Genomic DNA, 20030 nt, shown 5'->3' with positions numbered 1-20030 from the left:
ACAGTGGACCCTTTCTTCTGATCTTGAGACACGGTCTCATGGTGTGGTCCTGGCTGTCCTGGAGTTCACTATGCGCATCAGCCTGGCCTCAAAATCCCAGAAGTCTGCCTGCTGCTGCCTCATAGAGTTTGGGGATTAAAGCGTGCGCCACCATGCCCAGCAGCCCCGACCATTTGAAGGGTGGTGGGTTCTCTGAGGAGCTACGAATCCCTCAGCCCTAACTCTTCAGTGGTCAGGCCGGCCCAGCAATGGCGACGCAGGCTTCTCTCCGAGGTGAACCAGTGACTGACAGCGAGGCCGACACAGTCCGTCAGGGTCACACCGCGTATAAGTGTCGGGGGGCCCCAGGGGGTCGCGGGCCACGAGCTGTGCAACGGGTCGGTGTCGGGCGCCCTGCCGACGTCACTTCCGGCCGGAGCCAAGATGGCAGCGGCGCGGCCGCGGACGCCGGAGCGACGGCGGCGGCGGCGGCACTGGGCTCGCTGAGGGGCTGGCACGGCGCTCTCTGGTGAGGGGGAGCGGCGCAGCCTGGGCGGGCGGGCGGGCCTCGGGGCGGAGGGACACCGCTCGGTGTCGGTGAGGAGCGTGGCCACCGCGGCGGGGGCGGCCGGGCCGGGCGCTGAGGGGACTGCGGGGCGGCTTGACGCGCCCCCTCCGGGCTCCCTCCGAACCGCTGGGGACCGATGGCCAAAGCTGACCGAGGCTGGCGGGCGGCGGCGGCGCGAGGCTCCCGCCCTGCGGCTCTCAAGTCCCTGCGGCCAAGTTGGGGGTCCGCTTTGTGGCGGGCGCGGCGGACTCGGGGGGTGCGTGGCTGCGGGGTTGGCGGGGTCGGCACGTGGGCCCCGGGCGGTCCCCATCCGCGGGTCTGCGCTCCTCTCTGCTCTTTTGTGTCCCCGCTGAGTGTGTCTGAGCGCATCTGCATCCCCGACTTGGTTCTGGGTCGCGAGTCTTTTGTGTTCCCCCGGGTAGTTTCTTGTGAGCTGTAAACCTGGCCATGGTCTCCCCGAATGTTCCCATCCACCCACTGGTGCGTATGTGCGTGTGTCACAGGTGTGCACCAACATACACATGACTGGTTTGGGTTAGTCAAGAGATCGGTCTACCCTGTCTCTGAGGATGACAAGTGAGACCCGAAATTCACCTAACAGGTCAGTGATCTTCCACGATCCACTCGTGAAGCACTAGCCCACGGCCTGGTACCTTTGGATCGGGCCTCGAGCAGGGGGAACAATCCCACAGATAACTGGGAAGGCCCGTTGTCCCTTACTACGCAGTTGGAATTTGCACCTGGAGAAATGGGGTTCCCCCCCCCCCCCACCCATGTTTCATATATTGAGGATTTGGGTGTATTTGACCTGTGGACTTCCTTTTGCTGAATCGCAGGGCCTTGCCCTTAGGATCCTTTAATCAAACGCTGGAATGTTTGTCTCTAAAACAAAATGTCCCCAGGACATAACTGAAATGTATCTCAAAGTTTTTGTTTACTTCGGGATTATTGTTTAAAGTAACATTTTACAGCAAAGGGAACCCTACCAATGGTTCTTTTTACCTACAGTAGCGCAGACTACAGTTTCATCAGTCCTGCCCATGATGGCATTAAAGAAGAGGTTTAGGAAGTTTGCATCTAGATACTAAGGAGGAACTGAGTCATTATTATGTTGTTTTCTTTTCTGTAGCGTTCTGTTTTTTGAGATCGAATGTAGCTGCCACTTTCCAGGCTTTCTTACAAACACTTGGTAAAAAAAAATCTTTTCCATGTGAAATTTCAACTTAGCTTTGAAGACCTTTATAGATCATTTTATAAGCCCCTTTTATTTCAAGCCATGGGAATAGAGCTGTAAATCCATTGTTGGAAGCAACACCCAGTTGCATTTGGTGTTATTTCAGGCCCCCCCCCCCTTTTTTTTTTCATTAAAGCCATTGATGCATTTAGGAAAGTTCTTAGACCCAGGGATATAACGATAATGCTCAATGAATGTTTGCTGTTTGTTGATGGAAGAGTTGGCTTCATTTAGGTTTGATTTTTATTTTCCTACGCAGTGCTCAAGATAATAAGGTGCAACTTTGTAATAATGTATTAGCTCTGTAAGCACAAAACAGCAAAAATAGTCTGACTGTAAGACTGTGGGGGAAACAGAGAAAAGCACAAAGAAGGAATAGAAACCAGCCATAACCTTCCGCCTCCACAGATAGCCATTGTTAACATTGTAGCAGATTGTCACCAGTCCCTCATGGTGTGCCTGCTTGTATTTCTTTATGCACACATATTTATTCATAGAAGTATTCACTTCTGTATTATATTTTATACAGAATTGATATGTTGTGTGTATTGATGTAGCTTGTCTTCCATTATGCTGTTGTAAGTGCATATCTATGGCTTTAACTGTTCTTCAATTTGATGTTTAATGGCCGTCTGATATGTGGATGGGCTGTCATTTATCAACCAATACCACATTGATCTGTAAGGCTTCTAAAGCCTGACATTTTCTTTTCATTAAAATTTGTCTTTTCTCTATGATGAACTTTAAAATTCTGTAGTTACCTAAGACGTAAAAACTGGAAAATCTGCTTTTTAGCACCTGTCTACACATTTTTTTGTTTTTAGCTATCTTTCTAAGAAGTAACAGTCCATTTCAACTGTTTTCGCTGTGGCATCTGTGTAGCTCACATGCATATGCACACGGTTTCTTTTGATGATTATTTTACATTTGCTCTTTATTTATTCATGGGACTATTTCTTCAGAATGCTGATATCTTTTCAAGTTTAGATCTGACTTAGAAACCTTTCAGGGTTTGTGAAATCATAGTTTCCGGGTGGAAAGCACCTTGGATTATTTTCTATTTTCATGTCTTCTGCTTAGCTCCCTGTTAGTTTTAATACACATACAAGGGGGAAAAAACCCAATAGCAAATCTGCAACCTTCAGCAGATAACTCCATAGTGGAAAGTGAAAGCGTATGTGGACGTTGAAGACAGTATGTCAAACTTGCATGCAGAGAGCATCCACAGGGAATTCTGGATGCAGAGGGGGAAGTACCTGCTGAGCATGACTTCTGCTCCTGCACACTTGTGTTTAGTGCTTCATAATTGGTGTGCTGTCCACCAGCAATTACAGTGCCTGGTGTCATATCTGGTGCTTGCCTTTTGAAGTTAGAAATTTTTAGTTAGAGCTATAAAAAATGGTTTTCATAGAGCAGGCCAGGGAAAGCTAGAGTCTTTTAGTAGGACTAGCATATTTAGTCCCAGCAAAACATTGTTTTTCAGCTACTGTACTGTTGACATTTGCACTGAATTAGTCTTTGTTGGGGGCATCTCTCTTGTCCATGGTGGAATGCTTAGCAGCATCCCCACCCCACAAAGTGGCAGTGGTTCCTTGCTCAATTGTTACAAGCCGTGAAGTCACCAGACATTACCAGGTGTCCATTGGGGGGAACAAAATTGCATGATTCTCAACTACCTCATTAAATGAAAGTTTCTTTGCTGGGTGATTGAATCACAGAAGCAGTTATGGCTTCACAAAGAACTCTAAGAATAGATGTTATGGTTTATACCTTGAAGAAGGGAATGGACTTCCTATCCAAATTCCTTTCAGCATTTGCTTTTGTGAATACAGAGTAACTCACTTTCTGCAATTGAACATTGGCGTCCTTTTGTGGCAAGAGATGTGGTAGTGTGAGATAGCCTGGAGATTATGAAGTTTTCATGACATGGGATCAGCATTCCCAGTATGCAGATTAAATTATTATGAAATTTAAATAAATTTGCATAGAGTTGATGGATGTTGAATAATTTAAGCGTTTGGTCTGTCATGCTGAATAGCACAGAAATAACTCTTCTAGAAAAATGAGACTTGAAGCAACTCCTTGAAGATTGAAGATTGATGATGAAAGCCAAACTACTTTTTTCCAAAAATCTCCTTTTTTTTCCTCCTTAAAAACAAAAAACAAACAAACAAAAAAAAAAAAACCCAACCAGTTTGGTGTTATGCTCAGAAACTTGTCCTAAGGAAAGATCTTACTTTTGCAATGCTTACCTGACTTCAGTGCATTACATTTTAATGGTAGGTAATTGATCATGGGAAAAGTGTCATTAATGGCATCTTCTGCTGGGAGAGAAATATGTCTCCCAAGTCTTATTCTTAATCATTCTAAGAAAAGATTTTATTGCTTGTGGTTCTTTTTTATTTAGTTAGTTTTGGTTGTGAAATTATATTTAGTCAGAATGTACCATTAAATAAAACATATAAAAAAAATCTACCATTGGAGCCATATTTGGTAATGAGTGTTTTTTCTGAATTATAGGAATAGCTGAATAATTCCAGTGCAGTGGATGCATGTATCATTTAAATATTTTTTTTTTAAAGGGAATGCTTTTCTTTCTCTATCCCATCCCCTTGAAACATAAGTTAGAGTCATAGTATATAGTAAACCCAGTCACTACAATGATAAATGCTTATTTTGTTTTTTTTTTAAATTATACTATGCAAGTAGTAGTTATTCTTGGAATCTTGGTTCATGTCATACCTATACTGTGTTCTCATTTCTAGCCCATTGGAATGTGCAATAAAAAAGTTTGACTGAATCTATATATTCCAGGTATTTTGGTAAGAATTATTTTGTAGCCCTTGCAATAAATCACGTTAGGCTTTGCTTTAAAAGAGCTGAATTACTTCTTGGCACAGCTTGTCTGAAATATGTAAAGCTAAGTGGAAATGTTAGGTTGATTACTGTGGGCAGCCCATCTGGAAAGTGGTAAAACCTACATATTTTATATGTACTTGCATGTAGGTTTTCTAAGACTTCATTAAAGTCTCATGGGAAATTAATTTAAATGATGGTTTCAAAATTTGAACAGAATTGTGAGATTCCCCAAACCTGTATATACTTGAGAATGAATTCTGTATATTTCCTAAGACTGTATGCGGACAATGTATATTAAGCATATTTTGGAGACTATAAAAATGACATTCAAATTGATTCTCTGAGGCTTAAAGACTTTGCCATAATTCAGCAAGTCTTGACTTTAAGATACACTTGCAAATAGAACCTCTGAAAAGGAAGGCTCTTGGGGGTAAATTTAGATGCTCAGTTGTAAAGCCTTTTTCCCCACGATAGAAGACGTGGAGATAGTGTGTGCATATAGCCCTGTTGTTTAGCAGAGCCCTACCTCAGTGCACAGAATGACAGAATGACAGGATCACAGGACCACACAGCTGTGTATGTGGTGGTGGTAGATGTGAGGGGATATAGGTAGCATCTCTTTTTTCCTCTTAATGTTTGCAAAGTGGGGACAAATAATACTTTTTTCTTTCACTGGGGTATTTTGAGCTGAATAGGTAAAGAATATGCAAGTAGGGCCAGTAAGATGGCTTAGCATGTTAAAGCTCTCCAGGACCCAGTAGTAGAAAGGAGGATGCCCAGAGGTTATCCTTTGACCTGTGATGCAGTCACACACACACACACACACACACACACACACACACACACACACACAATGTGATTTAAGAAAGTTTTAAAAGATGCAATCAGTTTAATGTTTTTTAAAAACTAACATTTTTCTTAGATATTTCCAGTGCAGTAGGCCTTGAGAGATAATGGGCGGTTGTTGAGAGAATTGTCCTTAGGCTTTTTAACCCCTCCCTCCCCGCAGACATAGCACAGGAGGTGACTACTCCACAGAGTCAAACCCCGCATCTTCTCCCTATGGACATATTTTTCCCTCTGGACAGTCCTCTTTCTTGGGGCACCCCAGTGAGACTAAAAATGTCTGCATCTCCATCTCTGTCGTCCATTTCAGTCTGCATGGAGACCAGTTTTCCCCTTTGACTGATGTAGCTTTCTTTGGGAAGGTCTGCCCTCTTCTGAGCATCAGAGGCCAACATGGAATTCACCACTTTCCACTTCCTACCCATCTCTGTTTCTGATGAGATGTTAATGAGATGTTTTTAAATGTCTTCCATAGCCCTCCCTGTTACTCACCTTCCACATTTTCGATTATTTCCATCTCTTCTCATTTCCTGTTAGGTTGGTCACCATGTTCGCCTTGTTCTTCCACTGTGGTGCGGATGCTTTTTTGTATCTTTCCAGTTATCTTGGTTCAGGCTCTAATTGCTTATTAGCTTTGGGCTCCTCACTTAATTTTCCTTAAATATTGGGCTTTGTTTATGATGTATCCTCAGTCAGAAAGACTGGTGGATAAGTCCCCCAGGTGGATAAGACCTTCGTAACAGACTGTCCTGAGACCATCTCTCCTCCTGCAGGTGATGTGGGCTCTGCTTTTTAGCAGTCCCACTTTTGACTTATCCTGTAGGCAGACAGACCTCTAGAGCTTGGGGGCAGGCTGAGAGGGCAACAATGTCTGGGGAGCCCTACCATGCTTGTCTGTTCTTTTGTCACCTTGACTCAAGCTAGGGACATCTGGGAAGAGGGAACCTCAGTTAAGAAAGTGCCTCCACCAGACTGTCCTGTGGGCATGTCTGTAGGACATTTTCTTGATTATTAACTGATGTGGGAGGGCCCAGTCCACTGTGGACAGTGCCAGCCCTGGGGAGGTGGTCCAAGATGGTATAAGAAAGGAGGCTGAGCAAGCCAGTAAGTAGCTTGCCTCCATGATCTCTGTTTAAGTTCCTATCCTGACTTCTCTCAGCGATGGACTGTGAATGTAAGATGGAATGAATCTTTTTGTTCCCAAGTTGCTTTTGGTCGGCAGCAGAAAGCAAACTAGACACCTACCACAAGGTCAAGTTCACATTTAACCTGGAACCCAAAGCCCCCTGGAACTGTCCTCATCTGTTTTGTTCTTTCTTTCTATACCTTTGCATGGAGGGCACTATTGTACTAACCATACAGCTATCATACCTGTATCAAGAGACTTCTTTTCATGTTTTTATCATAAACTCCTAGACATTTGCTTTTATGTTGAATTGAGAACTATAGCCGGACGAGCACTGGGATGGGGGTGGCGGGCAGAGGAAGGTGGATCTCTGTGAGTTGGAGGCCAGCCTGGTAAGTTATTTTGAGGAAATGTATCTATCTTAAAACAATAACAACAACAACAACAACAAAAACAACTACTATGTATACAAGACCTTCTAAAACTGTAGTGTAGTGTATATACTTTGTAGACAGTAGGTATTGCTACTGTTTTTAAGGGGTCTTGAGAACAGTTGTTACACATTTAGAGTGTAAACCTCAAACCTCAGATTATACAAGTTAATGTCCACCCTAACTAAAAAAATCCCCCACTGAAGTGGTAGGTGAATCTTGTGATGTCCATGTGGCTAGCACCTTTACCAAAAACAGTGTCAGCAGTGACAGTGGCTGGTGTACCTCATAGTTCTCAGCTGCTCACTTGTAGTGTCAGGAAGCCCACAGTGGATGTGAGTATGAACAAGATTAGTTTTCCCGCTTTCCCCAGTGTGGAGGAAAAACCTTGAGAGCTGCAAGCAGCCTCTGAAGCATGAGCAGATGAAACTTTTGGGAGTCTTAGAGTAAAAATTTGCGTTTGGGTGACATGCTCACCATGTCCATGTTGCTGTAGCTTTCTTTGCTTTTTGGGAACACTTAGCAGGAGTCCTGAATATCTTTTTTGGAAACACTTAGCAGGAGTCCTGAATATCTATTTTTCAAAGTTTAACTACAAAAGTAGTGCTGTGTTGGGAACTCTGGTGGGAAAAGGTCACTCAAAGCAATTGGCTAAGACTTCATAGGATAACTGTGGAGTGGATGGTCACATCCCTCCTCTCTTTAGACATTCTTCAGGATGCTTGTCTTTGGAGGTTAGTGAAGAATTGATTTTACTTCCTTTCCTAATAATGGCAAGTTTTATACAACTAACAAAATATTACAAAAGTATCTTTTAATTAAAACGTCTTTATGTTGGTTCTGTTTTGCAGAATGTGCAGTTAGCAGTGGGTTGCAGTACTTTGGCTGGGACTCCTTATAACCTTGAATTTGTAGTGGCACAGGGTGTGAGCAGAAAGCCCAGGTGCTCCTGCCCCATTCCCACCTCTCTTGCTGATCTTCACATCTGCATTTTTTGGCAATTAGTCTTTAAAATAAGGAAAAATTTGATTCAAGGATGTTTTGATGGGATAGGATTATTTCACCCAGGAAAATTGACAGTGATCTTTTTGTTCTTGGTACAGTGAAGGAGAATAACTACTGCTACAAGGAGAGATAAGAAAATATATATTGTAGAGAACTCGAGGCTTGCAATGACATAAATTTAGAGCTCCCACGTTCAGTGAAATATGTCATAGGTATATGATGAGGGGAATAGGGAGAGTATTAATAGACGTCTTTAAAATCAGCCAGGGAGATGATAATCTACAATGACCAACATTTATTTCTAAGCTTAGCTCTATTAATGGGTGCTAGAAGCTTTCCCCCCCTCCTTTGCAGTGCTGGGGCTTGGACCCATTATTTCACACATGCTAGGCAAGTACTCTTCCATTGATCTACATCCCCAACTTGGGAGTAATATTTTGTGAAGAATTTCCCATTAATTTTTTTTATCTTTATTATTTTTCTTTATTGCTTGTTCTTTTTTCCTACTCAATTTTCTTTTCTTTTTTGTTTTTATTTATTTATTTTTTGTTTTTACATCCCAACCAGAATTCCCTCTGCTCCTCCGAGCACCCTCCCTCCCACCCATCCTCTTCTCCTTCAGATACTGGTGGGCCTCACATGCCTATCAGCCAGCCATGGTTTATCAAGTTGCAGTGAGACTAGTCACCTCCTATTAAGGCTGAATGAGACAATCTGGTAGGAGGAATGGGTCCCCAAAGCAGGCAACAGAGTCAGCGACAGCCCCTGCTCCCATTTAGGAGTCTCACAAGGAGACCACATTACATAATTGTAGCACATATTCAGAGAGCTAGGTCAGACCCATGCAGACTCCCTGGTTGTCAGTTCAGTCTCTATGAGCCCCTGTGAGCCCAGGTTAGTTGGTGCTGAGGGTTTTCTTGTGGTGCCCTTGACCCCACTGGCTCCTACAGTCCTTCCTCCCCCTCTTCTGCAGGATTCCCCAAGTTCCACCTAATACTTGGCTGTGGGTCTCTGCTTCTGTTTCCATCAGTTGCTGAGTGAAACCTCTCTGATAACAGTTGAGCTAGACACCAATCTGTGAGTGTAGGAGAATATCATTAGGAAGCATTTCATTGACTTTTTTTTTGGCCAGTCATGTTTGGTTCTATCCTGGCCTGCAGGGGTGAGCTCCCTCTCAGGGTACGGGTCTTAGCTGGGCCAGTCACTAGTTGGTCATCCCACAATTTCTGCACCATCTTTACCACAGCACATCTTGTAGGCAGGCCATTAATTGCATTTATTTATTTATTTTTTGGTTTGTTTGCTTATTTGTGTGTGTGTGTGTGTGTGTGTGTGTGTGTGTGTGCATGCTTGTGCTCATGAGTGCATGCAAGTGGGCACAGATGGAAGTGAGAGGATGACTTCGGTGTTGATCTTTACCTTTTACTTAGTCTGAGGTAGGATCTCTTGTTCATTGCTCTGTATGTCAGGTTAGCTGGTTGTGAGCTTCCAGGGACTCAGTCCCCATCTCTGTGCAGGGATTACAGACATGCATGCTGTTGTGCCCAGCTTTTAAATGGGTTCTAGGAATTCAAACTCAGGTCCTCACATTTGCATGACAAGTAAGTATTTTACTTACTGAGCCATTTCCTCAGCCCAATTTATATTTTGAGAGATGGTCTCTCACCTGAAGGAGCTTACTGATTGACTAGGCTGGCTGCCCAGCAAGTACCCAGGGTCCTCCTGTTTCAGCATATAAGTATGTGTGCTGTGGCACCTGGCTTTTTTACAAGCGGGCTAGGCATTGAACTGAGGTCCCCATACTTATTCAGCAAGCACTTTATCAGTTGAATTATTTATTCAGTCCCTTTTGTTTTAAAGCAATGGTTCTCAACCTTCTTAATGCTGCCACCCTTTAATTCAGCTCCTCATGTTGTGGTGATCCCCCAGCCATAACATTATTTTTGTTGCTACTTCATAACTGTAATTTTGCTACTGTTATGAATTGTAAATATTTGTGTTTTTGGATGGTCTTAGGTGACCCTGTGAAAGGTTCATTCAACCCCCAAAGGGGGTGTGACCCACTGGTTGAGAACCACTGTTGTAAAGTAAAAAATTCCATTTGGTTGGAAAACTCCTGGGTGTCTGAAGTCTAAGTGCAGATTTATATTACTTTCCTAGGATATCAACTGGTCTCTTACTTGACATTTTAATATGATGGTGTTTAATTGCTTAAGGCCCTCTAGAGCCAAGGGCTGTTGACCTCAGAGCTCTGTAACTTACATATTTTAAGCAGAACTCTTAATCAGCTCCATTTTCTCATTTGTGTCTGTAGCTCTGGGAACAGAAAGCCCCGGGTTTTTAGTCTGCTGCATGGAAACAGTGTTGTCAGCACCTGAATCAACCCTCTAAGCCCCCATTTCCTTATTTATGTTTGGGTCACAGAATACTCTGTGCTGTGCACCTTCAGGGATCTAGGCCCTGGGGCTGTTATGTTGGTGTTGTGGACCATGTGATGGAAAGCAGTGTACTGAAGTGGGTGAACACTTCAGGGTTCTCTGTTAACAGCCTGGTCACTGTGCTTCTTCACATGCTCTGGAGGCTGAGCAACTGATTTGCTGGTGTCTCTGATCTACTCTATCACCTCTGTCTTTGGTATTGGGTGGAAGTCATTCTGGGGGGTGAGAGGTTTCAGCAGAGGCCACACCCAGTGAGTCAGCTTTTGCTCAGTCTTCCTTCATGAGTCTGCTTTCATGATCTACACACAAACACACGTCTCCCTGTTCCTAAAGTGGTACACATTTCAGTACAGTTCTTACTGCAGTTTATATAACCTGGTAATACTGCCTGTATTTTCTTCTTTGTTTTGGCAATGCTGTACAGCTTTGCACATGCTCTGTAAACATGCCACCAACAGGCCACTCATAATTTGTATCTTCAAGGAAAAGTTGGGGCTTTGTTATTTTTGGATGGAACTAGGTGATTTGTGAAATCATATTATTTTGGGAAAGGAAAATGGATGTGTTTTTCTCTGAGCAGGTGTAGTGTGAGCAGTGCCTGTTTCAATCATGACCTACTGGTGCCACCCTCCTGGTAGGGATCCTGACAATCTGATAGTGTTCGTAAATTGATAAAATCTGGTTTTGAGATGTTAGCATGGTTTTAATATATTCATTTTAAAGTTTCTGGGTTGTGAGAGTCTTTTGATCAGAGTAAGCCACAGTTAGTAAATCTGATAAGCTAAAGGCCCTATCTCCATATTATTTGCTACTATGATGCTTATTTGCTGAAAGAGCTACTTTGTAGTGATTAGACTATTTATTATATGGACTTGTGAGACTCCTTTCACAAAGTGCTGTTTTCAGACCTTTCTCTTGTACTACCTTGTCTGTGTTTACTGTACTTCTAGCCTAGCTCTAACAGTGTGCTGGTTCCTTGCACCTTGTCTGTCTGTATTGCATTTTGGTCTAACACTAGCACAGCAAGCTAGTGTTTTATTCTTTGTCTGTGAGCTTCTGGAGTCTTACAACGCAAGTAATCGCTTCTGATTCTTGATGTTACAATGTGGGGAAAATTAGGCCGGTAAGATGGCTCAGCAAGTGAGAGCATTTGCCACCAAACTGGGTGTCTGAACTTTGGCCCCTGGAAATTTCTGGAAGAAACAATCAACTGACTCCTGAAGGTTGTCCTCTGACCCCTACATGCACACAGTGGCAAGCACACACATGCAATAATGAATATAAGTTAGAAGTAACAGTCCTGAAGTTACAGTATTTTTTCAAATAAGAACAGAAGATCTGAATTGATCCTAAAAATAACTGAGTGATTTGTGCGTGAATGTATTAAGTATTTTCATCATTCTTCCTTCCTCCTAGACTTAAATTGATATTTTTAAAAAAGATTGCTTTTCCTAAAGCTGTGTAAAATGCATAAGTTGCAGCTGTGCACAGAGACAGCATAACCAGTGTCATATGTGTTTGATTTGTGCTAGTGTGCTTGCCCTTAGATACATTCTGCTTTCTTTCAGAGGATGGTGAGTGGTTACAGGTCTTTGAACACCCAGGGTCAGGAGTGTCACTTATCTCTACATTTTCAGGTCTCTGGAGCATGTTACCAGTTGTTCAGATTGTTTTGATACTGTGAGAGACCAGTAACTTTTTGTTTGTTTAGGTTTTTGGTACCGACCCTCAATACTCAAGTAACCTTTATATTAACAAGTTAATATTGGTAAGGATGATTTGTTCCATAATTTGAAAGCAGTATCTTTGAAAAGTACAGCTGAATGTGTCCAAGTTCATAGACTTTGCCTAGCATGCCAGAAGCCCTGGGTTTTATCCCTAGCACTCTATAAACTAGACATGGCAGAACACTATAATCCCAACACTCAGAAGGCAGAGTAGGAAGATTAGATTTTTTTTAAAAAAAATAGTGTCTCTTATAGCCCAAGCCAGACACTACTTAAAAAAAAAAAAGTTGCTGCAGAGATGGTTTGGTGATCAAGGTCACTTGTTGATTTTGCAGAGGACCCAGATTTGGCTGGCTCCCAACACCCATATGGTGGCTCACAACCATCCCTAACTCCAACTTTAAGGGATTTGACATTCTTTTCTGATCTCTGTGGGCACCAGGTACCTACATTATGTGTGTGCTTGTGCGTGTGAGTGTGTGTGTGTACACGTGTATATATCTAAATATATATGTATGTTTATAATACACATATACACACATATGTACACATTCAGACAGAACACCCATATACATAAAACAAAATAAATCTAAAAAGAAAATAAGTATATGTATGTGATCAGAATTTTAGAAATATAAGGTGGAGCTGAAGCTCGTACCTTTTCAGTGATCCATGCTATTTGTGAGTAACTGATGATTTACATTCACAGGCTCAAGCTTATGCATCCGTCTACTGTACCCTTTCTACCTATTTTCAGTATCTATTAGTAAGTAGAAAATTAGAAGCACTGAAGTTTTTAGTATTAAAAAAGAGTTTGCTGGACTGGAAAGATAGTGCAGCAGTTAAGCACACTTGTTCTTGCAAAGGACTGGAGTCTGGTTCCCAGCACCCATATTACAAGTCACAACCAACTTGTAACTCCATTTGCAGGATATCTGGTACCTGCTTCTAACCTCTGTGGGCACCAGGCATTCATGTAGTATACATACATGTAGACAAAACATCTTCACATGTAAAATAAATCTTAATAAAAATTTAAAAAAGCATTTGAGATAGGGTTTCTCTGTGTAATAACCCTGACTGTCCTGGAACTCGCTCTGTAGACTAGGCTGGCCTCGAACTCACAGAAATACGCCAGCCTCTGCCTCCTGAGTGCTGGGACTAAAGGCGTGGGCCACCACTGCCTGGCACTGGAATGGTTTTGATGATTTGTGTGAGAAGATTTTTCTCTCCCTCTGCACTGATAGGATCCATTGTGGATATCTTGTGGATTAACTTTGGCTTTGAGATGCCATACATTAGCTAAGTGGGAATGCGGAAGTGTTGCTGTTCCAGTCAGTGCTGAGGTCAAAGTACTGTGAAAGCTTTGGGGTTTTTAAGCAGTGTTTGGAGTTTGTCATTACTATAGATAGCACACGTGGTCCTATTACAGACCCTTGTTCTCAGCCCCTGAGCTTGTGTTTGGGAAGGTAGGTAGGTTTTTTCAGTTGTGAAAATGATTGCAGTACTGCTGGCCTTGATGGGCCAGGGCAGTGCTAATGCTCATAATGAGGCAGTCTCAGGCCAGGGGCTGTTGAGTTCAATACACAGTGATACTTTTAAAGAGACTCCCCCAAGTCTCCCATTTGCTGGTGTTATAGTCTTGCTAGGTTGTTCAAGCTTGTCTTGAACTTCTAAACTCAAGAGTGATCCTTCTATCTGGTTTCCTGAGTAACTAGTGTGACAAGCACACACTACTGTATGTGATTTACTTTGGCATACTTTAGAGAAAATTTAACCTAGAAAAGCAGGAAAGCTGGGGAGATGCATCAGTGGATAAAGCACTCTCTGCAAAAGTGTAAGGACTGGAGTTCGGATTCTTAGCATCCATATACAAATAATGGCTCCCCTGTCTATAATCCCACCATTCAGGAGGTGGAGTGGCATCCCAGGGCAAGCCAGCTACCTGGACTAGGCCCAGCGAGGGGTCCCGACTAAGTGGAAAGCCACTGAAGAAGGTATCTGATGTCAACCTATTGGCCTCTACATACACGTGCACACAAGTTTACAGACACTTGCACACTGGTGTGCCCCTCACATGTGAATATGTGTGTACATACCCTCACACACACTACATACATACATATACTAAAAAATCAGCTGAGAAGTCTGTTGGGCTTGTAATAGTTCTGATACTGTACAATATTTTTTTTAAAAGGTACACTTATGTTATTTTTGCATTTATGTATGGGTGATGCATGCCTCTGTGTGTGTGTGTGTGTGTGTGTGTGTGTGTGTGTGTGTGTGTGGTGTGTGTTTGTGTAGGTCAAGACAACTGTGGGGGATTGGTTCTTTCTGTTCACATGTGTTCTGGGGATTTAACTGAGGCTATCAGGCTTGGTGGCAAGTGCCTGGTTTATGAAGTTTTAGGTATGTAACTTACCATGTTGGGAATCAAGAGAGAGAGAAAAAAAGGAATTTTTTTTTTTTTTTTTTTTTTTTAGCAGTTAAGAATAGAAGTGACAGAGAAGAGGGTCCCTTGAATATAGATATGTAGTGAACTTTTAAAAGAAGGTGTTTTGGGGCGGCAGTGGTGCATGCCTTTAATCCCAGCACTCGGAAGGCAGAGCCAGGCGGATCCCTGTGAGTTCAAGGCCAGCCTGGTCTACAGAGCGAGATCCAGGACAGGCACCAAAACTACACAGAGAAACCTTGTCTCAAAAACCTAAATAAATAAATAAATAAATGAAGGTGTTAAGATCTTTATATTCTCCAACAGTAAATAATGAATGGGTTTTGTTTGGACAAGGAGGAATCAGGAAAGTCTTAGATTACACTTCATCATGTAACAATTTGAGTCACATAGTTTTTTTTTTTTAATTAGAAAAGTTGCCATTTATTAAGCTAATGCATCCAAGAATGAAATGTTTTAAGCCCTGTACTGTTTGATCTGTCCAGTGTCACATAGCAGATAACTCTGTGTGAATGTTGAATTGTGCCTGTGAGCTAGCAACTACAGTGGATGGGGAAAAGGAAAGAAGAATGTGAAATAAAGAGGGAAAACCAACTGCAGAGCAGATGGAAGGGGAGGGTAGCTGCTGAGATGAAGCCATATATACACAGCCAAGAAGAATGGACAGCTGAATTCAAAAACTGTCAACAATTTCCAGAATTTAAAATCCTGAATCATGACAGGACACTAGTGGAATTCAGGTGTTTCTGGTACATGAACTGCTCTCACCCAATGTGATGTTGAACTGTTGACCTTGTGTACATCCTACTTCACAAATGAGTCTGTCAGATACGCTAAGCCTATAGGCTGAAGATGATGCCCCAACACTGTGGAAACCTCAGGTGACTGCCCAGGCAGCTGGCTGTTTCTGTCAACTCATAAATTTTTTGGAAGTTGCTTGCATCCATCTACCATTTCTCAGGTACCATTATGTTCCTTCTCAGGTCTTTGATGTGGTTGAAAACTAGATAGTTGTAATTTCCTCAGTTATGATAAAAGATAAGTTAGATATAAAACCTTAAACTCACAAATATAAGATAGATAGGACATCTTCTTTAATATTGTAACTATAATTCTTGCTCAGTAATTGTTTTGTTATATGTAATTTTACCATGTTAAAGTTAAAACCTTCCTTTTTAAAAAAAGAAATAAAGGGAAAGTGCTGTAGATATTGCTCTATATAAATAAAACACTGATGGCCAGTGACCAGGCAGGAAGTAGGCTGCCAGGCAGGAAGTAGGTGGGACAAGGAGAGAGGAGAATTCTGGGAAGCGGAAGGCTGAGGAGGGAGACACTGCAGCCACCGCCAGGACAAGCAGCATGTAAAGACTCTGGTAAGCCACCAGCCACGTGGCAAGGTATAGATTTATAAAAATGGGTTAATTTAAGATAAAAGAACAGTTAGCAAGAAGCCTGCCACGGCCATACAGTTTATAAGTGATATAAGCGTCTGAGTGATTATTTTATAAGTGGATTGTGGGACTGCGGGGCTTGGGGAACCTGGAGAGAAGCCCTCCAGCAACAGGTAGCCCCCTAGGAAGCAGCAGCCGCACCCCTCATCCCCCTCCACGCCGCTCGTTCTGGGAGAATGGGGGCTCAGGTTTCATCCCGACTTGTTCTTTCTTTCATAGTTCATCTCTAATCTAGTAGCTGAAGTTAGAGGCTCTATTTGCAATTTTATCCAGGATCCAGTCACTTCTTTCTCTTTTTCCACCATGTCAAACCAGTCTATGCTTTGCCTCTGACATTGCAGTCTGCAAGCGTCTGGAGATTTTCAGCTCAGGTTCTGGCTTCCTCGGTGCTCTTCCTCTTCCTTCTTCTACCTTCTCAGGTCACAGCTCTTCTCCCTGTCCCTAGAGCAGCTTGTTGGGTTGGCAGGTGGAGAGACAGGAGATGGTGCGCCTCTTCTTGACAGACCTCTTCTTGCTTTTCTGTATAGCCCTTTTTCTACAGTTCAGGTGTTTTCTGCATTTGCTCATTGTGGGCCTCTTCCCTAGAGGGCAAGGATCTTCCCTGTTTGTAGGTGCTCAGGTGGGAGGAGTAGCAGGCAGGTGGAACACGAAATCTAATTTGGTCTTTTAATAAAAAACTTGGAACCAGCCGGGCGCCTTTAATCCCAGCACTCGGGAGGCAGACGCAGGCGGATCTCTGTGAGTTCGAGGCCAGCCTGGGCTACCAAGTGAGTTCCAGGAGAGGCGCAAAGCTACACAGAGAAACTCTGTCTCGAAAAAAACAAACAAACAAACAAAAAAACAACAAAAAAAACAACAAAAAAACAACAACAACAACAAAAAAAAAAACTTGGAACCAGATATTGGGGTAAATGCTGAAAGATCAGAGAGACAAAGGAACAAGCCACTGCCACATCTCATCCTTACCAACTCCACGAATCCTCTGATTAAAAACCCTGAGTCTTCACCCAAAGGCTCCAGCCAAAAAAGCCTCTAGCTGAAAGGGATGCTTCTTCCGAAAAGCCTTTAGTTCCTGTCGCCTCATGACTTATATACCTTTCTCCACCCAGCCATCACTTCCTGGGATTAAAGGCATGTGTGCTTCCCAGTACTGAGATTAAAGGTGTGTGCCATCACTGCCTGTCTCTGTTTCTCTCCTAGACTGAGTCAATCTCATGTAGTCCAGGGTGGCTTTGAACTCACACAGATCCAGATGGATCTCTGCCTCTCAGTGCTAGGATTAAAGGAGTGTGCCAGCCACCACTGCTCTGCTTCTTTGATCTTTCAGCTTTCACCCCTATATCAGGCTCCGGGTTTTTTGTGATAAGACCTTTATAAATCTGTGTTACAAGCAGGTGAAGGAACACTCACTCTCTTGTATGAAATGATGTGCTGCCTAATTTCTGGAATGTAAAGTAAAGCCCATTAAGGTCTTTCATTGTCATTTTTTCTCTTGACAAAGTGTAGTGTTCAGAACTGGCAAATCTATATGACAAGAAGTGGGTTAGTTGTTGCTGAGGGGTAAGAGTTAGGGGTGGGTGTTGTCACTGCTAGGGTTTCCTTTTGTGCGGATAAAAATGTCCATGAGTGATTGTGGTGGTGATGGTTGCACAGCATGGTAAACTAACTCACTCACTCTCACTCTCTCTCTCTCTCTCTCTCTCTCTCTCTCTCTCTCTCTCTCTCTCTCAAGATTTACTTATTTCATTTTATGTGGATGTGTGCTTTGCCTACTTGTATGTTTGTGTACATATATTCATGTGTGTGCATGTCTGATGCCTACAGAGGTCAGAAGAGGGTGTTGGGTTTCTTGAGTTAAAGAAGGTTGTGAGCCACTATTAGGTATTGGGAGTGGAACCTGGATTGTTTGCAAGAGCAACAGTGCTCTTAACTACTGAGCCATCATCTCTCCAGTTTGGTGAATACTCTTGAACTATACATTGTAATTGAGTTAGTTACACGATACATGAATAGCCAGTAAAGCTGTTAAATTACAACAACACAAACCCAAACAAAAATCAAACACCACCACCATACATTAAATGAAACCAGGTTGTAGAACATAGCCTAGTTTTCTCAGCCAGCCTGAAGCTAGGTCTTGTTAGCTGAAGATGCCAGTGCTTCCCTCAAAACAGATCATCAAAGTAAGTGTGTGAAGGCAGCACAGGCCTGCTGTCTCTGGAAGAAGCTTCATAGGTGATTGTTACAGTGATACTGATAAGTCTTAAAAGAAGGAAAAACCAAACTGAGGAAATGGCATAGAAGTCTAATCCTTCCACACATCTCCCATGGCCAAATTCATAAACTCACATATAAGAACTTGAAGAAGAGAAGAGAAACCTTAAGTGTAAGATGTCACACAGGCCTAGAGGAGCTGATAGTAGCCAGTAAACATTGTATGGGGGGCAGGTATGCCTGCCTAAGAGACCATTAGTAACTTTTCAGACCTAAGAACCACCTTCAGACAGGATAGCAGATTAAGTCTCAGGCAATAGGGTGAGTTGTGTTTCCTGTATTATATGTATCCTGGGGAAGGTCATATTGAATATCAGTGTTAAACTTTAAAGCAGTGATTCTCAACCTGTGGGTTGCGACTCCTTTGGGAGTTGAACAACCCCTTCATGGGGGTAGCCTAAGATCTTCAGAAAACACAGAAACATTGTGATTCATAACAGTAGCAAAATTACCATTATGAAGTAGCATGAAAATAATGTTATGGTTGGGGGTCACCACAACATGAGGAACTGTATTAAAGGGTCGTAACATTAGGAAGGTTGAGAACCACTTTAAAGGAACTGACTCCATGGGCTGTCCTTCAGTTACCTTGACATTTTATCTGTTGAATATACTAAGAGTTTATATTGGCTTGGCCAGAACTGACTGACCCGCGTAACAAGATGGAATGCTGTGGAGTACATTCCTTGGGCATAATACCCATAAAAATGAATTCAGATGAGCAGGGCCATATTTAAATATAATACCTTGTTGTTAAAGGTCATCAGGTGAGTATGGTCCAGCAGCTCAAGGAAAGAACAGAAAGTCAACTCCTCTTAGAGAACCACTGTTCTCTAAGCACTGTTGCCTCTGATGGGGCAGGCATGTATTCTTCAATCTAAAATGTGTGTCATTACATCACAAGCTTGTTGTATGACTGACAATCAAATCAGACAGTTACCATATAGGTGGTGTCTTGTGGACTAAAGATGTGCATGAAAAAATAAGAGAATTATACTTCCTGGTACATGTGTATGTGTGCTTACTGGAGACATTTACAATGTTACAGTAGAGGGTCTACCAAAAGTGGTATGTTTCACATATATGAATGATAGAAACTGACTCGAGGCATACATTGTATCTATATATTTTAAATCGCTAGTTAATTAATTTTTTTTGGGGGGTAACTATCTAATGTAGCTCAGAGTAACCTGATTTCCTGCCTCCACTTTTCAAGTGCTGGGATTAGTCATGAGCCACCATACCTACATGGGCATACATAGAAAAGACCATCTGCATAGACTTTTTCAAGATAGCAGTGTTACGTAGATCAGGCTGGCCTTGAACTCCAAATCCTCCTGTCTCCACCTAAGTGCTGGAATTACAGTATGATACCACACCTGGCTAGTAGATTATTATTTAGAAATGAATACAGTCACACACTACTTAAGGGTGTGATCTAACAATGTATCATTGGGCAGTTTTATTTTTGAATGTCATTAAGGTACTGGTATGACATTGCTGAGACCAGTGCTAAACATGAGGCAATACAACAGTCTCACGGGATCCTCATTGTGTATGTGGACAGTTGTTGACTGCCCTATTGTTATGAGGTATGTGACTGTATGCCATATGTATTTACAAGAAGAACTTTTGTTGTC

General features: G+C 42.5%; 1 protein-coding gene across 1 annotated transcript in view; it reads left to right on the top strand.

The window, feature by feature from the left end:
• Nucleotides 1-417: 417 nt before the first annotated feature.
• Nucleotides 418-20030, top strand: part of Prdm2 (PR/SET domain 2) — a 111314-nt gene continuing 91701 nt past the window's right edge. The window contains exon 1 of the mRNA XM_028880663.2: nucleotides 418-508. The gene's annotated coding sequence lies outside the window, so the exon portion shown is untranslated. The remainder of the gene's footprint in view (nucleotides 509-20030) is intronic.

The sequence above is a fragment of the Peromyscus leucopus genome, chromosome 2 (genome assembly GCF_004664715.2).
Source record: "Peromyscus leucopus breed LL Stock chromosome 2, UCI_PerLeu_2.1, whole genome shotgun sequence".
NCBI classification, from domain to species: domain Eukaryota; kingdom Metazoa; phylum Chordata; class Mammalia; order Rodentia; family Cricetidae; genus Peromyscus; species Peromyscus leucopus.
The sequence above is the reverse complement of the archived record's forward strand: the minus strand, read 5'-3'. Positions and strand labels throughout refer to the sequence as shown.